The 26,793-nt window shown below is 41.4% G+C and overlaps 2 protein-coding genes across 14 annotated transcripts in view; one reads left to right on the forward strand and one right to left on the reverse strand.

Annotated features, from left to right (window-relative positions):
- The window catches only part of RASSF7 (Ras association domain family member 7), a 91,339-nt gene that overhangs the window by 26,435 nt on the left and 38,111 nt on the right, over nt 1-26,793 (reverse strand). The window contains exon 1 of one of the 13 annotated variants that reach the window (XM_080975664.1): nt 25,304-25,665. The exons of the other annotated variants lie outside the window; for them this stretch is intronic. The gene's annotated coding sequence lies outside the window, so the exon portion shown is untranslated. Of the gene's footprint in view, nt 1-25,303; nt 25,666-26,793 lie in introns of those variants that run through there. 13 annotated transcript variants of the gene reach the window in all.
- LMNTD2 (lamin tail domain containing 2) overlaps nt 25,898-26,793 on the forward strand; it is an 88,757-nt gene continuing 87,861 nt past the window's right edge. The window contains exon 1 of the mRNA XM_080975609.1: nt 25,898-26,237. The gene's annotated coding sequence lies outside the window, so the exon portion shown is untranslated. The remainder of the gene's footprint in view (nt 26,238-26,793) is intronic.

The following is a 26,793-nucleotide window of genomic DNA, read 5'->3' on the forward strand; positions in this document are numbered from 1 at the left end:
GGCTTGGGCAGTGTAGTAGGAGAACCCCCAGAACAACATGCAGGGGGAGGAGAGGGGAGATTGTTCTATCTGGCAAGCATAAATGTTTGCACTGACGGAATAATCGTAATAGCACAATGCTGAACTTCTCCCATACCTTAAATCCTGTAAAGTAAAGCTGCAACTTAAGAGAGAATTATGAAAAATGATTACGATATGTGGCTTCCATTCTGCCTTATCCTTCCACTACCCAGAAAACTGATTAAGTTGCACAAAACTTATAGTGAATATCCAAAATTATTACAGACATGAGAGGCATTACAATAGAGTTTAGTCTGCTACCACACTTTTCTTTTTGCTTTATCTAGATAGGGATTTTCAGAGAACTTCTACCAGGCTATTGCGGTCCCACCTCCCCCTCCCCCATTTCTCCCTCTCCTTTGTAACCAAAAGCAGCAGAACAATTAGAATACAAGGCCCATTAATCCCTTTGCTAGCGTGTGCAGAGTTTATCTTCAAATTTCTATCACTGGGGTTTAATTAAAAGACTCCCAAAAGGCAGGAAAAGCCATACCAACATTCCCCACATGCACATTATGTTGTGATTCTTAGCAGCAGGTCACACTGACAGCTGGATAAGGGGAAGTATTACTCAAACCAGATGAGCTAGTGTGTTTACATTTAAACAGGTTCTTACACAGATAAAAGCCTACAACCCTGCTTCAAAGAACAGGTATTTCAGGTTGCTAGGAAACATCAAGTCATCTCAGATAGGCTCTGGTGTGTGTGTGTTTTATAAACCACCAGATCACAGACAACACAAACCTCTTTATGTTGCCCAGCTGTGTTGCTTTCTGTTTTACTTAATCCCTAATCCCTAGAGAGGTTCACCCATTATACCCATGTGCTTTCCCACCTTTAAAAGGTGCACTTAAAAAGTAAATTAAAGATTATTGTCTTTTCAGATTGGTAAATACATCACACACTCCTGTTTCGGTCTTCGTGGTGTGCTCAGAGATTATTAGACAGCACTTCTTTAAAAATATATACTGAAGAAGGCTATTGCCTATACAGATTCAAGAGAGAACAATGGGTAACCTACTATTTGAGTCTCAAAGGCAAACATGGTCCCCATAAGGATGCTTAAAATGTAGGAAATGGGCCTTTAGTGTTGCAGGACCTACCCGTTGAAACTCCCTCCATTTACCGTACTTGTCAGAAGAAGAAAGTGGTTCTCTACTGTCTTTTTGGGCACATATCAACGACCTTCTTTTCTCAATTAGCCTTTTAAATTAATGTTTTTATATCAGTCTGATTTGTATTGGATTTGAAAAAAAGTTTCTATATATGAAATTGTTTTACATATGTTTTTCAAGATGTTTCATAGGCTTCAAGATGTTTCATAGGCAGTGATTCCTAAGTGGAATGGGGAACAAAAAAGCCTGCCTTATTCTGCCTGTAAAGAAAGAAAGAAAAATCTCATCCTACCATTATAACAACCCCATTAAAACAAGAGTCCTTGCTCTGTTGTGGCAAATTGACCTGCACAATTGCTAGATCCCTGGATGAGGTGGGCCCACCTGACAAGGACCATTGATGCCCAAGATTTGGTATGGTATACTAAATACAGTGGTACCTCGGGTTAAGTATTTAATTCGTTCCGGAGGTCCGTTCTTAACCTGAAACTGTTCTTAACCTGAGTTACCACTTTAGCTAATGGGGCTAATGGGGCTTCCTGCTGCTGCCGCCACACCGCCGAAGCACGATTTCTGTTCTCATCCTGAAGCAAAGTTCTTAACCCGAGGTACTATTTCTGGGTTAGCAGAGTCTGTAACCTGAAGCGTACGTAACCAAAGGTACCACTGTATAGTATCTGCAAAGAAACTAGATCAAGAGGAAGCCTTCTGTTTCAATATTTCTATTGTTTCCTTGCCCCGTCCTCCCCTTTTTTTTGAAGCCTGGGCATCTGGAAGACACTCCTATTCCATTAACAGTTGATTTGGCTTTGAGTGGGAAGTCTCCATTATTAAGGAGACAGTTTATCATTTGGGGGAATAGCTGAGTTTGGAGAAACAATACATTTTTACAGTGTCTTAGGTTCAGGTACAGAAACCTTTTCAAAACATGATTAGAGAATGCACACTAAAGCACATTCAAATCATATTCTTCCTCACAAATAATTCCAGACGCTGTGGTTTACAAATCCCAGCAACCCATAACAAACTACAGTTCCCAGAATTCAGGACACAGTCTCAATCATTCTCTCTAATGCAAATCATCAACATATTAACACAAGAAGAGTACAAAAACTAAGGCAGCTGTGTTGATTCATTCTTACCAGCAGCTGATAGCGTAAAACCCCATTCCTTAGGATCAGTATAACTGCAACCCTAGCACAGCTTCCTAGGATTAAGCTCCACTGAATTCACTGCTGCAGAATTCTACTGCATAGGTTCAATTTGTAAAGCCTGTTGAGCTTTAACCAAAGATTTTCACCCTTTGGTTTTTAAATTAGAAATGCAAACCATCTTTCAAAGAAATATTACCATTTAAACTAGGAACTCCATAAAAGAAAAATAAGAAAGGATCCAACCTCTGCTTATTTCTTACTTTCTTTAAGCTAATATGTCACAAAAAGTGCCTCATCGTCAGCTTATTCACTTGCAAAAGTGAGGAAGGTCCAGTCAATTATAGCTGGGAGCTGAGACAATAGTATAATCACACCTGCTCTGAAAAAAAACACCCCAGGCCTGCATCCCTTCCAAGATACCATTACATAAGGAGCCTGAACCTTAGCCAAGCAATATGTCTGCAGGCAATCAGAATGGTCACACTCCCAAAAAGTCTCTTTAAAACTATTTCAGTTTGAATTCTAGCCGATAATCTACAACTACCAATAAATTCAAGATAATTTTACTAGGCCAGGCAAAAACATCAATATGCATCCCTAATGCTGACCTTAAGAAGCCAGTGAAACAAAGGAGGCTAAATATCCCTGAACTGCATTTTTATTTGGCCTAACCTTGAGCATAGCCTTAGAACTGGTTTTACTTTGGAAGAATTCCGGTGACAATGACATTAAGGAAATATTCCAGTCCATCTTTGCTGAACTGGAATGCAACATAAGCCCAACACTACAGTTCATTAGAAAAGCAAACTTCAGACGTAAACAATCCAAAAACTTGTAAAATCATATTCACGTTCACAGTGACTACACTTCTGCTGCCAGACAGCCCACTCTCGTAAAATCTATGTGCATCACGTAGCCAGTTCAGTTTAAGATAGTTGCTCAATCACCATTTTAGCTTAATAAAAAGGCTATGGGCATGTGGCCATGACCATTTGGTGCTAAGCGTAACTATTTTGAAGAGATTGTGTATAATAAAGTTAGACAGAACTGTCAAATTTTGGCTCAGCTTCCAAGCAGCATTCCAGATTGCTGATGTGTAAGATAAAATGGGAGAAAGGCTTTAGCTGCTTGATTTCATTCTGCTAGAATGCAGTGTCTGGAAGTGGAATGGTTGTCAACACCAACAGCAATAGGAGGAAGCAAGTTTCATTTTGTCTCTTAACTGCAGCTTCCTTTTTTCATGAAGTGGTGTTTGGAGCCCACATCAAAGTCTTCCACAGATGGGGAAAATGTTTACACCTGAAGGCATTAATAATACCTGTGCATTCAGTTTCCAAGCAAAGCCAAAGCTAACCCCAAAATAACAGTATTCTTGTTCTGAATCCAGAAATCATGTGGGGGGGGGGCATACTGGTTTGTCTGTTTGTTTGTTTGTTTGCTATGTAAGCTAATTATATCAAGAAGCACATTTTTGTTTTTCAAAATCCCAAAATATGGATACTTAGGACAGGGAGAGCTGAGACAGATGGCAAGATGGCACAATCTTCTGGATGATGTTTTCACATGGCCTCCTAATAAAATGGAAAAACAAAGGGGGGTGTGCATGTGCAGTGTTCACACAAACTATGGGTAAGAAAACATGTAAAAAGCATTTACTGTGATATCATACCTATGTGAAAAGTCAAAATAGCAAGACCACCACTTCCCCATTTTACTGCTATCACTCCACACAAAGGACTGATGTGTTATTCAGAAGGCTTGCAATGTATAGTTTTAGCATTCTTCTGTTATTTTAATGTTCTTAGTGTTTGCATGTATTATGCTAGTTTGTCTAAATTAATTGTTTGAATAGTCTGGTGTTTGTTATAAAATGAGGACTGAGATATTAATAAAATGTAGGGTAGCAGCCTATCTTTCAGAATATTACATGCTTTAAAGAACAGAAATATAGATTAATTTAGTGGTAGTACCAATCAAGCCTGTGCCACCATAGAAAATACCTTATTTATTTGCTGAGGTGCTACTGCATCCTAATACTGCTATTGGGAAAATAACTAATAATGTAGAGCGATTGTGAGCTTGACCAAGGTCTGAATTAAATTAGTTATAAAATTGGAAATTTCTTTGAGAAACAGAAATTTTGTGTGTGTGTGTGTGTGTGTGTGTGTGTGTGTGTGTAAAAAAGAAATCTGCTTCTGAGCACAATTCAAAGTGTTGGTGCTGACCTTTAAAGTCCTAAACGGCCTCAGTACTGTATACCTGAAGGAGCGTCTCCTCCCCCATCGTCCAGCCCGGACACTGAGGTCCAGTGCCAAGGGCCTTCTGGTGGTTCCCTCACTGCAAGAAGTAAGGTTACAGGGAACCAGGCAAAGGACCTTCTTGGTAGTGGCGCCTGTCCTGTGGAACACCCTCCCAGCAGATGTCAAGGCAATAAGCAACTATTTTACTTTTAAAAGACAACTGAAGGCGGCCCTGTTTAGGGAAGTTTTTAATGTTTAATGCTGTATTGTTTTTAATATTCGGTTGGAAGCCGCCCAGAGTGGCTGGGGAAACCCAGCCAGATGGGTGGGGTATAAATAATACATTATGATGATGATGATGATGACTGAAAAGAATTACGTAAAATCTAGTACAGTAATACTTTACACAGTGGAAGTATATTCACAGGGGTTTTTTTCTGCTATTGGAGATCAGGAGTTACAGTGTCCAAACCAAGATAATATGATTACCTTGGTCAGGATCCAACTCACTGGTCTGATTCACACACCACTTTAACCATAGTAAAAATCAACTATAGTTTAAAGTGAATGAGCAGTGTGTTGGTACATGTTGCTGAAATCACAGGTACTTCTCTACAATACCTGAGCTGCTGGAAAAAACCAAGCCACATGGTCAGATTCAACTAAACTTAACTGCTAGCACAACATAACCCAGTCTCCTCCCCTGCCCCCTCAAATTGGTTGGAGGAGGCAGAAGAACCCCCAGAAGAGTGAGGGTGGGGGGGATAGTTCCATCTGGCAAACACAAATGCTTGTGATGGTAAGTATCATAACAGTATGGTGCTGAATTCCTCCCATAGCCTGGTTTGTTGTGTCCTTCCAAGCCCAGGATCACGGGTTGTTTCTCTCCAGACAAACCACAAGCAGAAACAAAGGTGTCTTCTTGGTTTGCCACCTGCAGTTTGTTTGGGGAAGCAAGTCAAGGCTTTATTTTAACTATGGCTTAATGCAGAGGGATGAATCTGTCTATGCAGTAGGCCCTGCTCCAGGCCCTCCTTGCTATGGGTCCTGTGATGCTGTATTCTGCTTGCCAGCATAAAGGATGGAAAGGTATGTGTGGTGCCAACGTGTGTGGAAATCCTTGACATTGGCCTGGCTAAAATGCACCCTACTGTACTATTGCTCTGCCACCATTTTACTATATTCCTGCCTTCCCTAGCAAGCACAATTTTCATCTTACATTATTTTCTCTAATCCATTTAAGGCAACCGTTTTGGCTAACTACAATTTGACTATTTTAAAACGTTAGGGAAATTCAAGGCTTTATTGGATCCACAATGTACACATTTCCCACAAAGTTGTGTATGTTTCTTTATCCTCCATTTAAGCAACTGGGAATTATTGCATTAACTTACCCTATTTAATTATGGAAATTATGGAGAAAAGAGCTGCAATGACTAGTCTCTCTGTGTGTGGCTGATCACAAACATTTTAAATCACCTTCCCTCTACTTCTCTTTTGTAAAACATGTCCTCATGAATGTCAACAAAATGTATGCCCCCCTGAACAGCCAGCTACAGAAATACTGTTTACTTAAAGGCTCTATATGGAATGGACATATCTGTCCTACAAAAATTAAAATCCTGCACCAAAAGCTGATACCTACGTTCGGCATTAAGTATGCAAACGAACCAATTTGCATAATTTCTCAATTTTATTTTGCGATTTTTACTGTTTAATTTCTCTTAAATCTTAATTTTGCTGTATCACCCCAAGAAGGATCAAAATATGCTAGAAAACTACTGCCTCAAATTGTGGTTAGCAGAAGCAGAGCACCTTTTTTAATCTTTATGTAGTTTCTTACAATATAAATAGCAATTATTTAGCCACACTGAAAGCGTATTGGCTTGATTATTTCAAATGTTCATCTTGGAAGAGATTGGGAGAAACCTGTAATTTTCATGCGGCAGAAGATTAGCTGCTAAATTGACTTTCAGGGTCAACAGCCTCACAAACTCAGAAATCCACTATCTTGACCCAGAATTGTTATGATTACATTTACTGGGTTTTTTAAAAAAATGCATTTGCTAGGATAATTTTTATAAATGAAACTGGCATTCTCAGTCATTTCTGTCATCAAGACTGAGCAACAGTCACACCAAAATTGCAACCCCTTCAAAATCTCTGTAAAAAACCCTCCTATACTGTATTTGCAAGCACACAGGGTAAAAAACCTACAGTATCCTCCTCCAAAAGGATAAGCACAGAAGTGAGAATCTAGTTTCAACTTCAATGTTTACTTCAATTTCCATTATTTGTTGTGGAGAGTTGGACTGCTCTGCACTGTTAATATACACATGGCTAACTCTGCGGCATAAATACTTGGATTATTATCACCCCTTATGGATTTGTCAGTTTTACTGCATTCTCTGAATGAATAATATAAGCAAAAGAATTCTTCCTATATGCGCTCACACAGAGGAAACAGAATACAAGCTTGGCTGCTGTGGGGAAAGAGAAAGGGTCTCCAAGAAGCATGTTAGCAGTCAGGGCTCCTCCAAACCTGAGGAAAATCTGTCACTCCAAGAGCAACTCATTTGTGCTGTTCAATGTATGTTGTGAACTGCCCTGAGATCTATGGATGAAGGGCGTTATATACATTTAATAAATCAATAAAAATAAAATAAATAGAAAGGCAGCAGTCCTGTTTCACATACCATACTTAGAAGAAACAAAGGTCTACTGTTGTGAAACGGCTACTGTTGTGATTATTTTTACATTTCAGAAGTGTAGGTCCCTGTCTCAAGGAGCTTACCATCTAATATGACCACAGAAGAAACAGGAAAGGCAGGAGCAAATAGAATAAGAATGCAGGACTATTTGAGTTGCACTTGCTTAGTTACAGAGGTGCTTGAAAACTACCACAGCAGAATTTATTCAGAGAGTGGCTTGTGCACAAAACTTTATTTTCCACGACACCAGTTCAGTCCAAACTTCCTTCTTATTGTACTTTCAAAGCAGGAGAAGCTACAGCTTGTAATGAAGAAAATAAAGCTGAAAATGCCACAGTGAGTGGTTACACTATACAGAACATTTCTTTCTGTGTAGGAGATCCAAATAAACACTTCCTTTTAAACCCCTACTGCAACTTTACCCAGCAACATAATCCAAGAAACTGATTAAATGTGCATGTACTTGTATATTCAATCTCTCATATATACACACAAACCTCCGGAGTTAAAGCTGTACTTGTCTTTTAAAGCTCAGGCAGCACATGTGCATGCAGATTCTGTAATGTTGCATTTGATTCAATTAGAAACAGCAGTGGCTGGGTGGACAGGTACCATAGTCCAAATTTGTTGAGGCTATATTAGATGGCAGACGATTAATAGACAAAAGGTAGGATAGTTGATTAACAATACTGTGTTAATTATATGAGAAACCATCTACATTTTTTGTTGCAGTGATGTTGCATACATACGTATAAGGCCAGAAAGCAGGCTGCAAGAATGTTTCAGTACACCCTATATGTGTATATTATCATCTTGCTCATATACTGGAAAGCCAGCATGACTCCTTTTCAGGTACAAAGTGTCCATTCATTCAGCTCATGTTCACTCCAGTTTATCTGGTTACTCAAGCGGAAGGTTAATTCTACCTGGCCATTCTCTCATGTAACAATGGCTGTTTCTGTGAACACAAATAGGGCTTCAGCAGCAGATTCTGGGAAAGTTCAAAGCCAATGAAGTTGTACTGCATTGGTTCCTATACTGTATGGGTTTTTACTTTAAAAGCAGGGGTAACTTTCTTTCAATTCAGGTAATATAACAAGTAGCCATTCCACATCCTCTTGATAGGGTGGCCAACTGAAGAAAAAAAACAGGGCTCCTGCACCTTTAATAGTTGTGCAAAAGAGCAAATTTAAGCAGGTATATCTTACATGACAAGTTCTACCTGCTGAAATCTGCTCTTCTACATCAAAGGTGTAGGAGCCCTGTCCTCTTGAACTAGTTGGATATGTTGTGGCTGAACCACAGCTCCTATTACAAGAATGTATAGGCATACTGAAGCATAATGTCGCACAACTTCAATTATAAAAGGAACAGAGGTAGCCACATTTTAGAAAATGACATAATGTCTCTCTGTAATGATTCTGACAGTTGCTTAGGCCTAACTATTAAATACTTATTTTCACATTAGGAAAAGGAGTGGTATATATAATTAGCAAACCAATTTTCTCAGTGCAAAACAGGCAGACTTCCATCAGCTTAGCTAAAATTCTACTATACACTGTAAGTAACTTTAGCTCCCATTTTAAACGGTGTTTCCATGAGCTGCTCTGGTTCGCCAGAAGCGGCTTAGTCATGCTGGCCATATGACCCGGAAGCTGTACGCCAGCTCCCTCGGCCAATAAAGCGAGATGAGCGCCACAACCCCAGAGTCATCTGCGACTGGGCCTAATGGTCAGGGGTCCCTTTACCTTTACCTAGGATTCTGCCTAGTTTACTGTTATAAGATGGTGCAAAGTTTTCCTAAAATTAGGCAAGTTTTAAATTCCTTAACACAAAGAACACACATTTAGCTTAAGCCCAATTTGTGAAAATACCTCAGAAAGAACCCATGAAATCAGGGTAAATTAAGCTACCAGACATAATACACATCAAATGAAAATGACAAGTGAGCTGTCATAATAATTATCTACTGACTTTCACTAACATTTGCTGGCCTGATCCTGGAAGCTAGTTACATCCACAGATAGGTATTCTTCCCACGACAACCCACCAACTCTTCAACACCTCTGCTTGGGTTCCTCACATAGCGGGAAATGATGGCAGGAGGAAGAGAAAGGGCATTTATGAAAACATGGCTAATACTTGTGCTGTATTTATTACTCCTGGGGATCTTATGATAAATGTATTTGGAAGAATCATACTGAGACAGAGTAGTAGCAGCAGGCAACTTTCTTATTGTTTTGGTAAAATAAATCAGCAGAGACAATGATAAAACAAGGATTCAAAGGTAAAAGTATGATCCAGTGATAAAATGCACTTCTGCTATTCCAGGTGATATTGATAGGATAAACAACTACCAGAATGAGAACAGAATGAGTTGGTAATGAAAGGCTGTATGCCAAAATCCTGAATGTGCACTACCAGGAATAGTGACTCACGGGTCTGTTCTCTTCTGTGATCAGTGACATGCTAGAAACTATTTAAGGACTCTCACAAACCTTTATACACAAGCCACTAAGCAGTGGCTGCTATGGACCACATTTGGTTCATGTGTACAATGTTCTCTCCAGGATCAAGCTCAGGAGAACAATTTGCAGCAGAAGCCAGTTGCAAAATGAGGATGAGCTAGTTAGTGCCTGTGACTTCAAACCTCCCCTCCTTTGTTTGCAGCAATTTTTTCCGTTTCAAAAAATTCATAGTTAGGATCACCCAGCAAACATGGAGGCTTCCAAATGTTGTTGGGACTCCCAACTCCTTTCAGCCCAAGCTAGAATGGCCAAAGCCCAGGGATGATGGGAGTTGCAGTCCAGTTTCAATTACCTTCTGCTTTTTGAGCCTTTCAAGAATGCATTCTATGGCCCAGCCAGTTACTACAACAAATCCTATGGGCAAAGAAAAATGCCCCTGAGCTGTGTCTGACTAAACATCTGTATTTCTAAATGTACTAAATCTGCAAGTCACAGGTTAGATCAGAGTATCCTGCCTGCAGAGAAGGAAAGATAGAGAAGCAGCAACTCTACATTTGACTTGACCACATATACTTAATGACCAGAAACCATAGATGGTATAAAGAAAGCTCATGACTAGTGCTCACCCATAAGAGAGGTCTACCTCTGATTCCGATCAGAAATTATCTTCAGAAAGGGTTAAGAGAAGAAGCAGCTCTCAGTTTTCATGTCATCCTCTTCCTGGGGTTTGACACTGCAACATTGTGTGCCCTTGCAACAATGGGAGAGCACCATTTTACACTTGGTGGTAGGAAACTGTCTTAGCTGGAGCTCTCCATAGCTATTTTAGCAATCCCGCCATGGTGCAAGTGTGTTTGAAGCCAGATCACAGTTAACTGTATGAGGACAAATGCTTTCAGTTTGAGAATCACTCCCCTCTCAATAGATAAAGATGACAAACAATCACAACCACTCAATCGGTGTCATAGCTCCTCCACTTGGGGAAGCGGTTCCACAATATCTTGCATATCATCACCCCTCTTTTATTTCCGAAACCTTGGAGAAAGTTGTCTGACTAAGACAGAGGGATGCTAGCAATAGATAACAAATATCCAGGGACTACAAGATCTCAGGTATAGTAGATGGGAACTGACATCCCAGTTCTTCTTTCATCTCCTTTTCCTAGACTGTAATAAACATTCTGAATCACCCCAAGACACTCAGTGAACCAGAAGCAGACCCTGCCCAGCCTGGATGGCTCCTGACTGGTAGAATTCCATTGATCTGCCAATCATTCCCCTATCTAGTCACCCTGATGGGGAGGGCTATTTACTGTGTTATGTCATCTCTCATGGATCACTAGGGAGAGGCCCTTGCATCTGGCAAGCCTGATGCTGATCTTATGTAAGTCAATTTAAGTATACAATTTAGAATTCTGTATGTTCTTTCGTTAGCCTCTTTTATTGCTCTCTTTTATTGCTTTTAAATAAACTTTGTTAATTTAAACTCTGGGGTTGGGTGGATTTGCTTACTCACCAGATTGGCTAGGCAAGCAGGTGGAGCAGTCTTGGGATCACATGCAAGGCTTAAAAGGACAGGTAAATGGGAGGAACAGGATTGTACCGATTTGCGGTGACCAGTTGTTTTCTTCCTCTCAGGTGACTACCCCTCGAGTCCAGAGGTTATCCTTGACTTATTGCTATGGTGCACAGAGGAATGGCTGTGACAAAAAGGTCCTGATCTCTGTCCATGTCTTAGCAAGAAAGGCTTGTCTTTTTCCAAATCCATGGGTTACAGATTAGACTGCCTAGCAGAGAGACAGGGAAAACCTGGTGGTAATTAGCTGGAAACCACCAGTGGTCACTCAAGACTAACTGCGATACAGAACATTTTAAAATGTACTGTGCCCATACAGTCTTTGTCCCTCACCATCAGAAAACCTGCAACTAACCATCTGTGCTGTTTTACTTATGAGGAGACCAGAAGTCTGTTTTAATTAGAGAAGGAAAGAATAGCTAGACTCTAACTACTGTATTTTTCACTCTATAACACGCACCTGACCATAACACGCACATAGTTTTTAGAGGAGGAAAACAAGAAAAAAATATTCTAAATGAAACAGTGGATGTATGATTTTTGTTGTTCATGCTGTGGCCACAGACATGTGATCTGACGGTGAGTTTGGGGTAGCCCAATGCAAAAATCCTGAGGACCCATGTGGATCCATGCTTTGTAACCACGTTTTTGCACCACTGCGGCCCCAGGCAACAGTGGGTGCGTGATTTTTTTGGTGTAAGCTGTAGCCATGGACATGTTATATGCTCTGATGGTGAATTTGGGGTGCCCAGTGCAAAAATCCTGAGGATCCATGTGGATCCGTGCTTTGTAACCACGTTTTAAGTGGGGAGGGAAGGAAAAGCACTCAAGGGACAAGGAATACGCGTGGGGTGGGTGGAGAAGGATGCTGTTAATAATGCAGAAGAGGGGTATAAGAGGAGAAGGCTCCTCTCCTCTCCCGCTTTGGTCCTTTAAAGGCTCTGCTTCTCTCCCTCCTCCCCGGCTCACTGAAAAACTTTGCTGCTATTTAAGCCAGCTGAGTGGGAAGGAGAGAGGGACAGAGAGCCTGCTTGCGAAAAACTTTGCTGCTATTTAGCGAGCTGTTCTCTCCCTCCTCCCCGGCTCGCAGAAAGAAACAGCTCCGGACTCGTGTAAGCGGCTCCTCTCCTCTCCTGCTTTGCTCCTTTAAAGCATGCAGGCTCTCTGTCCCTCTCTCCTCCCCACTCAGCGGCTCTTCTCCCGCTTTGCTGTTTCAAGGCGAGCCACGGAGGAGGGAAGGAAGGGGAACCATGTATCCTCTGCTCACGACTGCAGCAGATCCCCCCGCCATCCGTAGGCACTCGCTCCATAACACGCACAGACATTTCCCCTTACTTTCTAGGAGGAAAAAAGTGAGTGTTATGGTGCAAAAAATATGGTATATGGTTCTTTGGGGGTTTTTCACCTTGAAACAACACTCTGCTTTGTGCCTATTGTCATCTTCTTCCTTGTTTATTTTTTAATAAATTTCATATAAATTGGCTGTGGGGTTCTTGGCTGTGTTAATGCAATAATCCATAGAACTGGCAATCTCCCACATGCCTACACACTGGACGCATACAAGTGGTGTGAATGAGTGTGGTCTGGCCAGGGGTTGTGGAGAGCAGGCTGCTCTGATCTCTGGGATGGGATAAGGCAGCTGGAGGCTAGCCCTGCTTTCCCAATAAGTTGAGAAGAATTTGCCCAGGAAGCACAGCTGTCATTTTAAACATACAGTGGTGCCTCGCAAGACGAAATTAATTCATTCCGCGATTTTTTTCGTCTAGCGAATTTTTCGTCTTGCGAAGCATGAAATCCCATAGGAATGCATTGAAAATCAATTAATGTGTTCCTATGGTCAAAAAAAGTTCAAACAAAGCCAAATTTGGTACAACAAGAGTTTATTAAGTGCTCTTTAAAGTCACACATACTGTAAAGAGCATTTCAAAATTCAAACCCAGATTTTTAAAAAAAAAACCAGCAGAGTTGCCCAATGGTCACAGAAAATCATAAAAATACAGAAAAAAACCACAAGCTTCCAGATTCTTGCAAACCCCTCTCCAACTGTTCCCCCAGCCACCCAGCACACAGAAATTCAAATCCAGAATTTTTTTTAAAAAACAGCAGTTGCCCAATGGTCACAGAAAATCATAAAAATGCAGAAAAAAAACACACAAGCTTCCAGATTCTTGCAAACCCCTCCCCAACACCAAGTCCTTGAATTCCAAACACCCCAACCCAAAATCCAACCCCCCCAAAAAAAGTTTTAAAAGCTTAACTTACCAAATGGCTGCAAAAGAAGTTTTGGAAAAGCTTCAAAAATCACCAGAGTCTTTAAAAACCTCAAAAAAGGCTACTATGTACACTGCGTTCTATGAGTTGCTCCTCGAAGTCAAGTCACAACTGTATTAACGGTGTTAAGAAAAAGGAAACAAACTTGCAAGACGTTTTCGTCTTGCAAAGCAAGCCCATAGGGAAATTCGTCTTGCGAAGCAGCTCAAAAAACGGAAAACCCTTTCGTCTAGCGAGTTTTCCGTCTTGCGAGGCATTCGTCTTGCGGGGGCACCACTGTACTTGCTTTGGACTGCAAGAAATCACTTCCATCTGGGTGCAGAGGGTACTAAAGGGGAGTGTGGTGGCAGCAAACCAGATAGCTTAAGAGACAGTTGTGCAAAGAAGGCCATAAGCAGACACTCTTTGCCTCCACTTTCATTGCTCTGCAATTGTGTAAAGTTAGTTAAATAGGTGACAGCACTCTGGAATAAGGGAAACCAAAACTCTATAAAAAAGACAAATCCTTTAAAATAAGGAGGTACCCATCAATTCCAAGATGAGAAAAAGGAAGCACAGGTTAGAAATTTCCTCCAGTTGAAACAGACCCTACATGGCAAACCAGTGAATACAATTACAGGCACACAAGCAAACCCATTTTGGGTTTGAATCTGCACTTTGTTCTCTTCCCACTGCACCCCATAAAATAAAAATACTGTAATGGAAGCTTACAAGCTGTAGAAACTCATCTCTCAAACTATGTTGTGCTCTACTCTAAACATGGTGCAGTCTTTAAATTTTATCTTTACTGAATTCAAGCCAAAAACAGTACCCAAAAAACAGAAGCTGCTATACACTTCTGTCTTTTTTTGGAACTGATCAAAAGCACAGGCATAGTTCTGATTCCCAAACATGTAAAAATTTGGCAAGCATTTGAACAGTGAGCAGTACTAGCCATGTATCTTTTTATTTATTTACTTTTTCCACTTTCAACAAACAAGCATAAGGACAGGGGAGGGAAAATAATGTAATTTAGTGGAAATGGCACATCCATATCATGAATCATTCTGATAAAGTAATGAGTCAAGAAAGTAGTTTTGTGTTGCTCCATATAACTAATCTTTGCAGCAATTCTAGGAATCACAATGTTCTTGCCATTTAAGAATCAGGCAAATAAATGACTGGCTATTTCCTGCCAGGTTAAAGATAACAGCTGTTTGGGGACCCTGAAAGCCACAGCTGACCAGGGAATAATGCTGTAACTACAATAAATTGCTTCTGAAATCTAACAGGTACTCAAGTTGTTAAATAGTAATTTACAACCAGACAAAAAGCAAGATAGGAAAATAAAATACCCCATTCAGCATTCTCCCCACCATTTGCCAAAAAAACGGTTCTGAATATTTGACTCATTGTTACTATTAAACCAGATTTGAAGGCCCTGGAGGGATTGGCTGCACTACAGAGTTCCTCGCTGGAAAAAGGTATACATACAGTTATTGTTTTCAAAAGTGAAATTGGGTAACTTATTAGAGGGAAATTTAAACATTATCAAACAGAATTTTAAAACACTGCCAATATATATATTGTCTGAATTGACCTCTAACAATGCTGCGACCCACACGCTGTTTTGCGCTCCCCAGGACAACAAAGAAACTTTGTTCTAACAACCCACATTTTAGCCAGCAATGCACACATGCGCCCCTGCTACAGCAAACAAGATACAAAACCACTTGGACATAAAAATGATAATTCCACCCTAAGGAAGAACTAGCTATAAATAGTAATTAATAGCAAAGGATGAAAAGGCCAGATGTCAAATCAGACTTCTCACACAGGTCAATAAAGAAATAGGACGAGGGAGAGACCAAGACTTTTTATGCCAGACCAGCAGGGTGATGGCATGGCTAGGTAAAGGTAAAGGGACCCCTGACCATTAGGTCCAGTCGTGACCGACTCTGGGGTTGCGGGCCTCATCTCGCTTTATTGGCCGAGGGAGCCGGCGTACAGCTTCCAGGTCATGTGGCCAGTATGACTAAGCCACTTCTGGTGAATGCAGTTTACCTTCCTGCCGGAGCAGTACCTATTTATCTACTTGCACTTTGATGTGCTTTCAAACTGCTAGGTTGGCAGGAGCTGGGGCAGAGCAACAGGAGCTCACCCCGTCGCGGGGTTTCAAACCGCCGACCTTCTGATCGGCAAGCCCTAGGCTCAGTGGTTTAGACCACAGCGCCACCCGCATCCCTTGGCATGCCTACAAGGTACCAATAAGGCACCTTCTTCATGTTAGAAGGATAAGCATAACAGCTTCAGCCACTCACTAAGGCTTGATGTTTATGCAAGACTACTTGAGATGTAGTAAGAATCCAGGGCAAAAGTGAGGGAAGCAGATGACAGTGTGTCTTTCACCCTCCTCTTATGCATCTGCCTCCCGCAGTGGTTGTAGCTCTTGCGCACCCCTGCTTAAAAGCATGTGTCACTGAGCTCTGTGGTACCTCTGAGGTAAATGTGCACAGAGTCAAGCTTCCAAGCTGAGTAGTTAGACATTAGTTTTGGGGTGTGGGTTTTTTTTTTAATCTATCACTTTTAATAGTTACCATATTCCCACATGAGAAAATAAAGGTAGGGTTTTGTTTTGTAGGAACACAAATTTCACATATGTGTATTCAACAAGCCTTCAGGAACTCTTTAAGAATCAAAGAGAGAGAATGTTTCTTAACAAATCCAAGTTTCATGTATGCTTGAAAGTTTTTGCTACATTTTTTCCAGTAATGGTGTGCAAACACTTTCATTAATATTCATTTACAACAAGAAGTTTTAAAATCTGTAAAACCAACCTTTTCAGAGGACTGAACAAGTAGCCAATCATTCATTTAAGGCTGAAATATTTGGTAAGGATACTGGTGTGTTTTGCAAGTGCCCACTTTTAGGAGCAGTGTATGTTATTAATTAATGGGGGGGAGGTCATAAATCCTAAGGAGAAAATATTCATAATGGGTCTCTCCCCGCCCGCCCCCCCCCGCTCAAACTGAGCCACGCCTGCAGTTAAGCAATTCAGTCTGTTATCTTTCAGAAAAACTCACAGCATTATCTCACCCTTCACAAGCTAAGCAGCTTGTGTTCAGCTGCCAAAGTACAAATCATTGCTTCTCAGCAGGTGGTCTTTTTAAATTGAACAGAGAGGAAAGGTATCACAGAATAGCTCCAAGTAATCATGTCAATGCTGCCGTTATCAGATACATTTTTTTTTTTTACCTGTGCTCTTCATACTTATGCAACAGGGAAAGATGTTTCAAGCATAATGCAAAGCATGTCTCCCATCTCCTAGGACTTGGCTTGCATTTCCCCCAGAAATAAACAAACTGGTTCTGGTCAGTGTCTACCTGTCACAATAGGGCTGAATGCTCAACTGACATTATGTTGCAATTCAGCTGAGTGGAGGTAGAAGCCTATGTGCAGATCAAATGCTACACAGCTTGTTTTAATGGTGTCCAGCTATACAGCCATAAGCATAGTTCTATCTATATTGACTGATGTGTTGAATTGGCTTTTAACACCCAATCACAATCTGTTGGAGTAGGGGGTCAGCAACTGACACCAGGTGTCAAAAACCAATCTGGACTTCATCAGCATACAAATATCAGCTCAGCTTGCAATACAACATGGTGAGAAAAAAATAATCATATGATGGCCAGAGACTCGAAGGACTGTGCAGATAAAACTGACACGGTAGTGCCCATCTTCACAAATATTAAAATCCTAAAGAGATTTAGTGACCACTTCAGCAGTCTAGTAATCAGACAATGAACCAACCCCTAGCATTCCCAATTCTAAGATACCTACATAACGTCATCTATGCACAAACCTACAACAAATATCTTTACATTAAAAAGTCACTGCATTGATCCACAGCATCCCAAATACCTGACAGTGCAGCAAAACCACTTTGGATCCTAAAATAGCACTTTATCATATTATTCAGAAAGTGTTCAACAACTTTCCCACTAAGATCTCAATCTCATTACTCACCTGATGACTGCTACATGGCTTATTATTGCAAGGTATTGGAAGACTCTAAATACATACTTGTTTGAGATATGAATCACACAACTCTGCAACTTAATATTAATTGACAAACTGACAACCCATGTCCAAGAGTCAAACAGACAAGAAAAGTCCCATTAAAGGGTCATAATCATAGTGGAATGCAATCATTTACAAGTATTCTCAGTTAAGACAATGCTCCTCTCTCTGCCTCAGCTTCCCCTTCTATACTTTGCACATCTGCCTCATCTAGCTACAAACACAGCTGCTGTCAGTATTATATCCAGATGGTGGAGTGCTACCTTGATATTTTCAAACATTATGTTATAAGCTCAGAGAAAATGGCAACACGGAACTGAAGGAAGCAATTTCTTTTCCCTTAGAGTGCAGAAATATTTATCCATTATAGGGGAAGGGTGGGAAGCCAGGGATTTCGGTTCTCAATAGCCTCTTGAAACGAAAATATATTCCTCAGACAGGCGTTTAGCATAGATATACCCTCTCACATTAACGGCTCTCCAGTACTGATATTTTATCCAAATCACAACACTACGACAAACTATTCACGGAGAGACGAAGGTACTACTTCGCACACCAGGTTCCCTTCAGGCATTTTGGACTACGAGTTCCATCAGCTCCAGCCATCACAGTGCTGGCTAGCATAGTCAACAGCCAGAGTCCAACAGCATGTAGGGGGCCACTTGGTCCCCATCCCTGCTGTACAGAGTGTCACCTGGTTGCCATTACTTCATACTGGAAGAAAAGCTCTTCTGCATAAATCCACAACCATTCTTATTTTCTAGTACTTCATAACTTTGAGGACTTAACACTAGCAATGAAAGAGGTCCATTGCTCTCTAGCAACATAGGCTCCAGTCCCCAGATCCAATATTTTGAGGGTGGTAGTCAACTAAATCTTACTCAGAGCAGACCCACTGAAATTATGATAGTTAGCTCTGTCATGTTTATTAATTTCAATGGGTCCACTCTGAGTAAAATGAAGTTGAATTACCACCCTTAATCACTAGTGGCAATTTGTGCTCAATTAGAGCACTTCCATATCAGGAGCGAGGCATGCTGGTTTTGTTCCATGGGAAAAGGAAACAAACCTCTACTTTTTGGTATATCAGGAATTAAACAGTCAGCTACAACCTGAAGATCATAATTAATGTATTGTGACTGGGCAGCATATCCAAGCTACTCCCACATATTTCATTGAAGTGAAATCCTTATCTCCCTTCTCCTATTTCTCACTGAAGCATAAGAGAAAACTCACAAGAGCCAAACACGTATAACATCCAGATAAGCAAAGAAATCAATTGTTCTAATCTGATATATTTAACAGCAATCTTTTGAGATGCAAGGACTACCTTCAACATGACACCAAGTGCACACACATGCTTCTCTCCCACACCTCTACATATCCCAAAAATTGTAAGTAGTAACTGCTAGTCAGAACTACAGTTTTTGGACTACAGATGTAGTGGGCACACAAATCTTGATGATGACAAAGTGTACTCAAAGCATATGCAATGAAAGAGAGCTTGCCTATTTACACCATATTCATTAATCATCAAAGGATATCTTCATATTTTAAGCAAAATAAATGAGAATTCTAACAGTTACAGATTCTAGGGCAACATCCTGGAGCTTCATCTTTTACTTTGCTATATTCTACAATCAGAAAGTAGCCAATTTAAAATGGTATTGTTAAGTCAATACAATTCTGAGCAAATGGTTCAATATGAACAGTATGTGCATGTGCAGATGGGAAATAAAGAAGCTTTCTCACCTCTGTCCTGTAATAGCTTTGTTATGGACTTTCATTATGAGACATACTTTGCATGTTAAGCATGCCTAGTCCCACAGAGCACCACTCATCTTAAATGCTCAACTGCACTTAAACCCTACAAATGTCAAGAAGGCACATATACCGGTACATAATGAAACCTATGTAACATTGCCAAATAGTTTTAACAGCATTCTAAAGGAACTTAATTTTTCTAGCGACACATGTCAAGTGGTAGTTTCAACGGTAATTAAGACTGAATCCTACAATTACTTTCCTCAGTTACTTCTGAGTAAAGGCTCAGTAATCTTAACCCTATTTACCAGAGATTAAATCCCCTGCATTCAATAGGGCTTGCTTCTGAGTAGACATGGTTAGGAATGTGCTGTGATGGCACTTAAATCCCACACCACTTCAGAGATACATATCATCAGCATTAAGCAAATCTCTGTGAACTTGGAGTAGCTTTTTGCCATTAGTAAATAGACTTGGACCATACTGGCAGTCTATCAGATACTACTGTCTTATTCCATAAGGACTTCCATTAAACATGCCAAGGTAAATACATCCATCCCACAGTGGTCACTGAAAAGGATTCACCAACGCATGTTGCTCCCTTTTGTGAATCCCCATCAGAATTCTTCTCACGCACTAATCCAATCTCATGTAGAGGGGTAGTAACACTAAGGACTCAGCTACACAGCGGCAAATAAAACATTTTAAATCTGTTGTAAAGTGCAATATACAAATGTGACACTAGATGGTGACAGTGAGTTATGCAAAATTCAATGTATTTTTCAAAACATTTTATAAAAGCATTTTGATACATGCTGTGGCTTGGTCTAGACATAAAATTTCCTGTTCCTTGAGCATGACTGAAGCATATGAAAAAGGCCACATAGTTACAGTGTAGCATTTTGGTATAAACCAGTTAAAGATAAACTCCATATCTATTATAGCTATCAAACTGTTGTAATAAATGGGAACTTATTTAAAGATAACTATGAAAAATGTTGGTCTGAAGTGAAAAAAGATCTAGAAATTTGGTCAAATTTGAAGCTTTCACTGCTGGGCCGTATTGCTGCGATAAAAATGAATGTATTGCCTAGAATGTTGTTTTTGTTTCAAACTTTGCAGATCGTGGACAAAATGGATTGTTTCAAGAGGTGGCAGAAAGATATTTCTAAATTTGTCTGGCAGGGCAAGAAGCCCAGAATAAAATTTAAAATACTAACGGATGCAAAGGAAAGAGGTGGATTTGCCCTGCCAGACCTTAAACTTTACTATGAATCAGCAGCTTTCTGCTGGTTGAAAGAATGGCTACTTCTTGAAAACACTGACATTTTGGACTTGGAAGGTTTTAACAATGTATTTGGATGGCATGCATATCTATGGTATGATAAGGTCAAAGCACATAAAGCATTTAAAAACCACATTGTCAGGAAAGCGCTGTTTAATGTTTGGATAAGATATAAGGATTTGTTAGAAAAGAAAACTCCAAGGTGGCTGTCACCAATGGAAGCGAAAGCCTTGAGAAAGGTCAATATGGAGGTCAAATGGCCGAAATATTGGGAAATTTTGGAACAAGACGGAGACAGTCTGAAATTGCAGAGCTTTGAAAAGTTAAAAAACAAAGTGCGAGACTGGCTTCATTATTTTCAGATAATGGAGGCATTTAAATTGGACAAGAAAATTGGCTTCCAGGTGGAAAGATCCAAATTAGAAACAGAACTGTTAGAACCCAAAACTAAGAATTTGTCAAGAATGTATAACTTGCTGCTGAAATGGAATACTCAGGATGAAACAGTAAAATCGGCTATGATTAAATGGGCACAGGACATTGGACATAACATTATGTTTGCTGACTGGGAACAGTTGTGGACCACAGGTATGAAATTTACGGCATGTAAAAGAGAGAATATTATGAAAATGATATACAGGTGGTACATAACCCCAGTCAAGCTTGCAAAAATTTATCACTTGCCCGATAACAAATGTTGGAAATGTAAAGAAACTGAAGGCACATTTTTTCACCTTTGGTGGACGTGCCCAAAGATTAAGGCTTTCTGGGAAATGATATATAATGAATTAAAAAAGGTATTCAAGTATACCTTCCCTAAGAAACCAGAGGCCTTTCTCCTGGGCATAGTCGGCCAAATGGTGTTAAAAAAGGATAGAACTTTCTTTATGTATGCAACAACAGCAGCAAGAATACTCATCGCAAAGTATTGGAAGACACAAGAACTTCCCACGCTGGAGGAATGGCAGATGAAACTTATGGACTATATGGAACTGGCGGAAATGACTGGTAGAATCCGTGACCAGGGAGAAGAGTCGGTGGAGGAAGATTGGAAGAAATTCAAATACTATCTTCAGAAACATTGCAAAATTAAAGAATGTTAGAGTGATGTTGGACTGAAAATAAGCGGTTTCCAGCTGTACAGGTTAAGATCAATGACAGATTAAGGCTAAAGATTAGGATTAAAGATGTTTAATGAAATGGAAATTTGACAATTAAGAGGTAAAATTTTAATGCTACATTACATTAAGACTAAAGATTAGGTTTAAAGAAGTTGAAGTTATATATGTTAATATTATATTAAATTAAAGATTGGGATTAAAAAAGTGGAAAAGATATTGCTGGACAAACAATTTGGATTGGAATACAAAAGAGGGAGGTATGAGGAAGTCCAGAAAATAAGTAAATTTAAAAACGGAAATGGAAAAGAGATATTGTTTTTAATTGCTATGGTTTTTTTTATTGTTGATTTTTGTCTTTTGTGTCTTTTTTATTTTCTCTTTGAGATTTGTATGGTGTATTTGTGTATTCTTTTTTGATGTTTTTTTTTCTTTCTTTGTTGTTCAATTTCTGATTGAAACTTTAATAAAAATTATTATTAAAAAAAAAACTGTTGTAATAAAAAATAGAATTACAGTGGTACCTTGGTTTACAACCATAATCCATTCCGGAGGTCCGGTTGTAGACCAAAACAGGCTGTAACCCAAGGCATGCTTTTGCCAATGGGGCCTCCAAAAAATTGGGTTGTAATCCAAAAGAAAGAAAAAGGATTATAATCCAAAAAAAAGGACACACACTTCTGGGTTTGACATGGTTGTAATCCGTAATCCAAAATGGTTGCAAACCAAGGTACCACTGTACAATTCCTTTAAACAAGGAGGACTAACAATGTAAGGTATTCCCTGTTTAAGTGTTTGTACTATCAAATCAGAATATATTTTAATGCCTTTTCATTCAGCAATTTCTTACAGCTTTGAGTAATCTACATACAATGTATACAACAAATTATTTAAAGATAGTATTCCTTTTCATTAGATTCCGCTTATACATTAGAAAATATGAAAGTCGTAGCCATGGTTTATCCTTTCATATTGCATATGCCTCATATTGCCTTCTAGGCTTTTTACTTCAACTGTCTATCCTTGAACAGTGTTGTTAGATAGCTGGAGTTGGAGAGAAGTTTTGCTATAGCCTTTGTAGTACATTAGACAGTGATGCAGCCCAGAGCCATAGCTGGGAGGGGTAGCTGGGTTTTTTTGCCCCAGGTGAAGCCTCCAGGGAGGCACCGTTGAGGCTTCCAGCCTGTGTGTGCATGGGGGTGCCAAACTGGGTCTTTGACCTGGGTGAAATAAACCCTAGTTTTGCCCCTGATGCAGCCAGCGCCACAACTCTATACCTATGATTTCCATATCTCAAGGAATCCTGTAGTCTTTTGAGTTTGAACAGTGCACATAGAACTCAACATATGGTGAGCTCTGGAATACATTCCAGTGCATTACCCACCTGGAACTCACTCATCTCTCATCTCCATAAGGTCAGGATAGTATCTGCATCACTTTAATTCTTTCCTTCATGCTTTTTTTTAATTAAAATGTCTACTGCATGTTGCACTGAGGCTTTCACTGACCAAACCTTTCATAGCAACAGCCAAGCCTCTTTCTTCTGGGTGATTATAATTAGAACCCAATAAGGTGCATGAGTAAATCAAATGAATCCTTTTGATGTACACTACCTTGCTTTTGTCAACGGAAGAGTAATCTAAGGTCACAACCCAAGTCAGTAACAAAACTCCGCACAAACCCCCAGAGGGTTCCAACCCAGAGTCCCATGCTCTAACAATGCCACCTAATACAGGAAGTCACATGGGGAAAGGGGTTGATCACAGGACAAGCCCAAGGGGAGCAGCCAGATTTACATAACAGGCATAGCAGTTTATGGCCGATTCACACATGTTTACCTTATCCAGAGAATCTACTTATAAGTATCACTTCTAAAGGTGCTTATTCTACTCTTTGGACTGACTAGTGAAGCTGCTGCATGTCTGCATCAGGAAAAGGGAAGCACATGCAAATTGGTCTCTGTTGAAAAGTCGCAAATATTACATCGTTAGCCAAGCTCTACAAGATGCATTCCTTCTACTCTCAGTTTATTATGTCTGAAAGTCAAAGCAAATGCAAAGCAACTGGCAGTTCAGCATTGGTTGCAAAGGAATTTATTAATGCAGAGAAGTGTATAAAGTTACATAATAAAAAGGCTGTTTGTTTCATCTCCTTAACTTTAGATGGAGCCGCGCGGAAAAGCAGAAAACCTGTTGCCAGGCTAAGTGTAAACACAACAAGTGCAATTAAAACGAAGTCTGCTGCACTGTTGGTGCCACCTGTGCCTACTCATCCTCGCCTCCTACCAATCACTTTGATAGTTGCTTGGTACAGTAAAATGTTTCTAATACAAGATGTTCTTGAGCAGATAGAGAACTGTATTGGGGGGAAAACAATTACATTTTCAGAAGAAAGCAGGAGGAGAAAATATTGCACCAAAGTCTTAAACACTGTACTTCCAAATAAGTACAGAGGATTGCAGTCTTCTAGCCTACTGTTATGCACGTTTACTGATAAGAGGTTTCTGGTACAGCTCACATGCATTCACAGACTGGTTTCTTTTTTTATAGCTGTTGATACATGCTCTGAGCCTTAGGGGTAGGGTGGGTCAAATAGCAGAGTTCAAGGAAGAGGCCACATGCTTATAAATCAAGCGCAACAAGGAACACGTATGCATAGCTGAGCCTCAGCTGACTGTAAATCACAATACATTGCGGCGCATTTGGTGGGTGCTTGAGGTTCAAGCTTCAACGGCCAATGCGTGCTTCAATTTCAACATCGCAATGAGATCTTCTCACGGTTTGGGGGGTAGAAAAAAAATCAACTAACTTTACATAGGGAGAGGGAAGCCCATCCCGCCGCGCCGCCAGAAGAATTAAGCCCGCAAGGCCATATAATCTGATTTTACGGCAGGCTGAGCATCTTCTGAAAAGCCCAGGAGCCAACAGGCAAACGGCGGAGCCAGAGACTCGGTCCTCAAATATGTGCGACTCTCGGGGGCCGAAGCAAAGAGACGCGAGCAGGTTGAACAGGCTAAGCCGCTCCGCCGAAGGCTGCGAGCGAGTGGATTTTCCCCAAGGAATGGAAACGGGAGACAGATCGCGAGGTGGCCCCACCCTCCCCCAGTAGGGGACCAGCAGGGGAAAATAAAAGTGCCGGGTGATTCGCCCAGCGGGTGATTCCCAACTTGTGGAAGGCGCTGCCCAGCGCAGGACGGGGCCCACAATACAGAGGTCCGAGGAAACCAAGGGAGAGCGAGAGACGTTCCCAGCGACCCAGCGGGAGAAAAGAGGCATCTGTTGCGGCTCCCGCGAGGGAAGCGGGCGGAGCGGGGTAGAATTGTGTGAAGCGGCGGCGGGACTGGAGAGAAGCGGGGTTCTGGGGCTCCAAAAGTAAAGGCAGAAGGCAGGTAAATCGCACGGGACACCACGGAAACGGTGTCCGTGTGGGAGGCAGGGAGAAAGAGCGACCCGAGAGTCCATGGCGCGCATACTCCCTTACCTGGCCGAGTCTCCGCTCGCTTAAGCCGGGACAGAAACAGCCGAGCAAATCCTCTTTCCCGAGTCCAGCCCCTCCGGCGGCGGCGGCGGCTGTGCGGCTTCTTTCCGCCTTCTCTCGGCGCTGGCAGAACTACTGCTGCCTCCCGCGGCGCAAGGTCACCCGCTCCCCTCCAGTGGGCGAGCTGGCCCCTCGGTGTCGTCGTGCAGCATTCCGCTTCCCTCTTCTGGCTCCGGGTTTCGTAAAGCGCCCCTCACGGCCGCGGCCCCCCGCGAGGGTTGCAGCAAGTTGCTGGCTCGCTCGCGCCTGCCTTCCCTCTCGGCGGACGCACTAGGAGCCTCGGCTGGCACGGCGCGCGCGCGCGCACATACCTCTCCCAGCTGAGCTCCTGGCAGAAGAAATGCGACGCTTCGCTTGGTCTCCGCAACCTGCAGCCTCGCCTCAGCGCACCGGCCCGGAGCGCCCGGCTCGCGCTCCTCCCATTGGCCAGCCCCGCCTCCCCAGCCCCAGCCCCGGGCTCCGCCCCGCCCCCCGCTATGCCAGGTATGGGCAGAAGTACAACAGAGCAGCGGGGGAGAGCAGGAAGCGCCGTTGGCTCCCCTTCCGCTGCCAACCAGCAGATTCCCAAAGTTTGGAGGAAGACGAGCTTGCGTTTCTTTTTGAAATCGATATCCGTGGCAGAAGGCGGGTTTTGGAATCGTTCCCTAGCTCTAGGAGAGCTTTCCCCTGAGGCCAATCACATTGCATCCAGAGCATTGCCAAGTTTTCCTGGGTCTTTCCCCATAGCTTTTAGGTAAACAAACACCTGATCAAAGCCAGCGCTTACCTCTTCCAAGGCCACTTCCTTGGGAGTTTGGGACTCTTAATTACCTGGTGACAAATGAGGCTACCTCTCGCACCAGGAATCCTGGCTCTACAGCACCGGCAGATCCACTTGGTAGGTTGAATCAGGAATCTGCACTTCCTTGTTCGAAGGTTTTGAAGTTATTTTCATAAGTGACTCAGCAGAAAGAATATAACAGAAGTAGGGAGCTTTCCATGGGCCTAATTGGCAGGAGTCCTATTTCGGTCTGGAGGGGCTGTGCTCCCCAAGCCACAACCACCCATCCCATGCCTGGTGTCATACATGGTCAGGCATGGGGCAGGTAAACACACTGTGGCAAAAGTGTTGTTATTCGGTGACATATAAACTTTGCATGTGCAAGCTCCACTGAGATTCATTCCAAAAAAATCTTGGTTGGATGTTCCACTGAAATTAGTGGGACTTTATACTTCCCATAATGTATGTTTACAGTTGGGATATTAATGTTATAGTCTTAGCTTTGTCTCTATCTCAGACTGAATTACCTAATCCAGTTCCACCCCATACTCCTGCAATAAGTCATGGCAAATATTTGCCCTTGCATTAATCAGAGCTGGATCAAATCCATTTCTCATTCTTCCTCCTCTTATTGCTAGAAACTGCAATGCATTCCAGGAACTCTAGAGTAGTA

Source organism: Podarcis pityusensis (genome assembly GCF_964106645.2).
Source record: "Podarcis pityusensis genome assembly, chromosome: 1".
NCBI classification, from domain to species: domain Eukaryota; kingdom Metazoa; phylum Chordata; class Lepidosauria; order Squamata; family Lacertidae; genus Podarcis; species Podarcis pityusensis.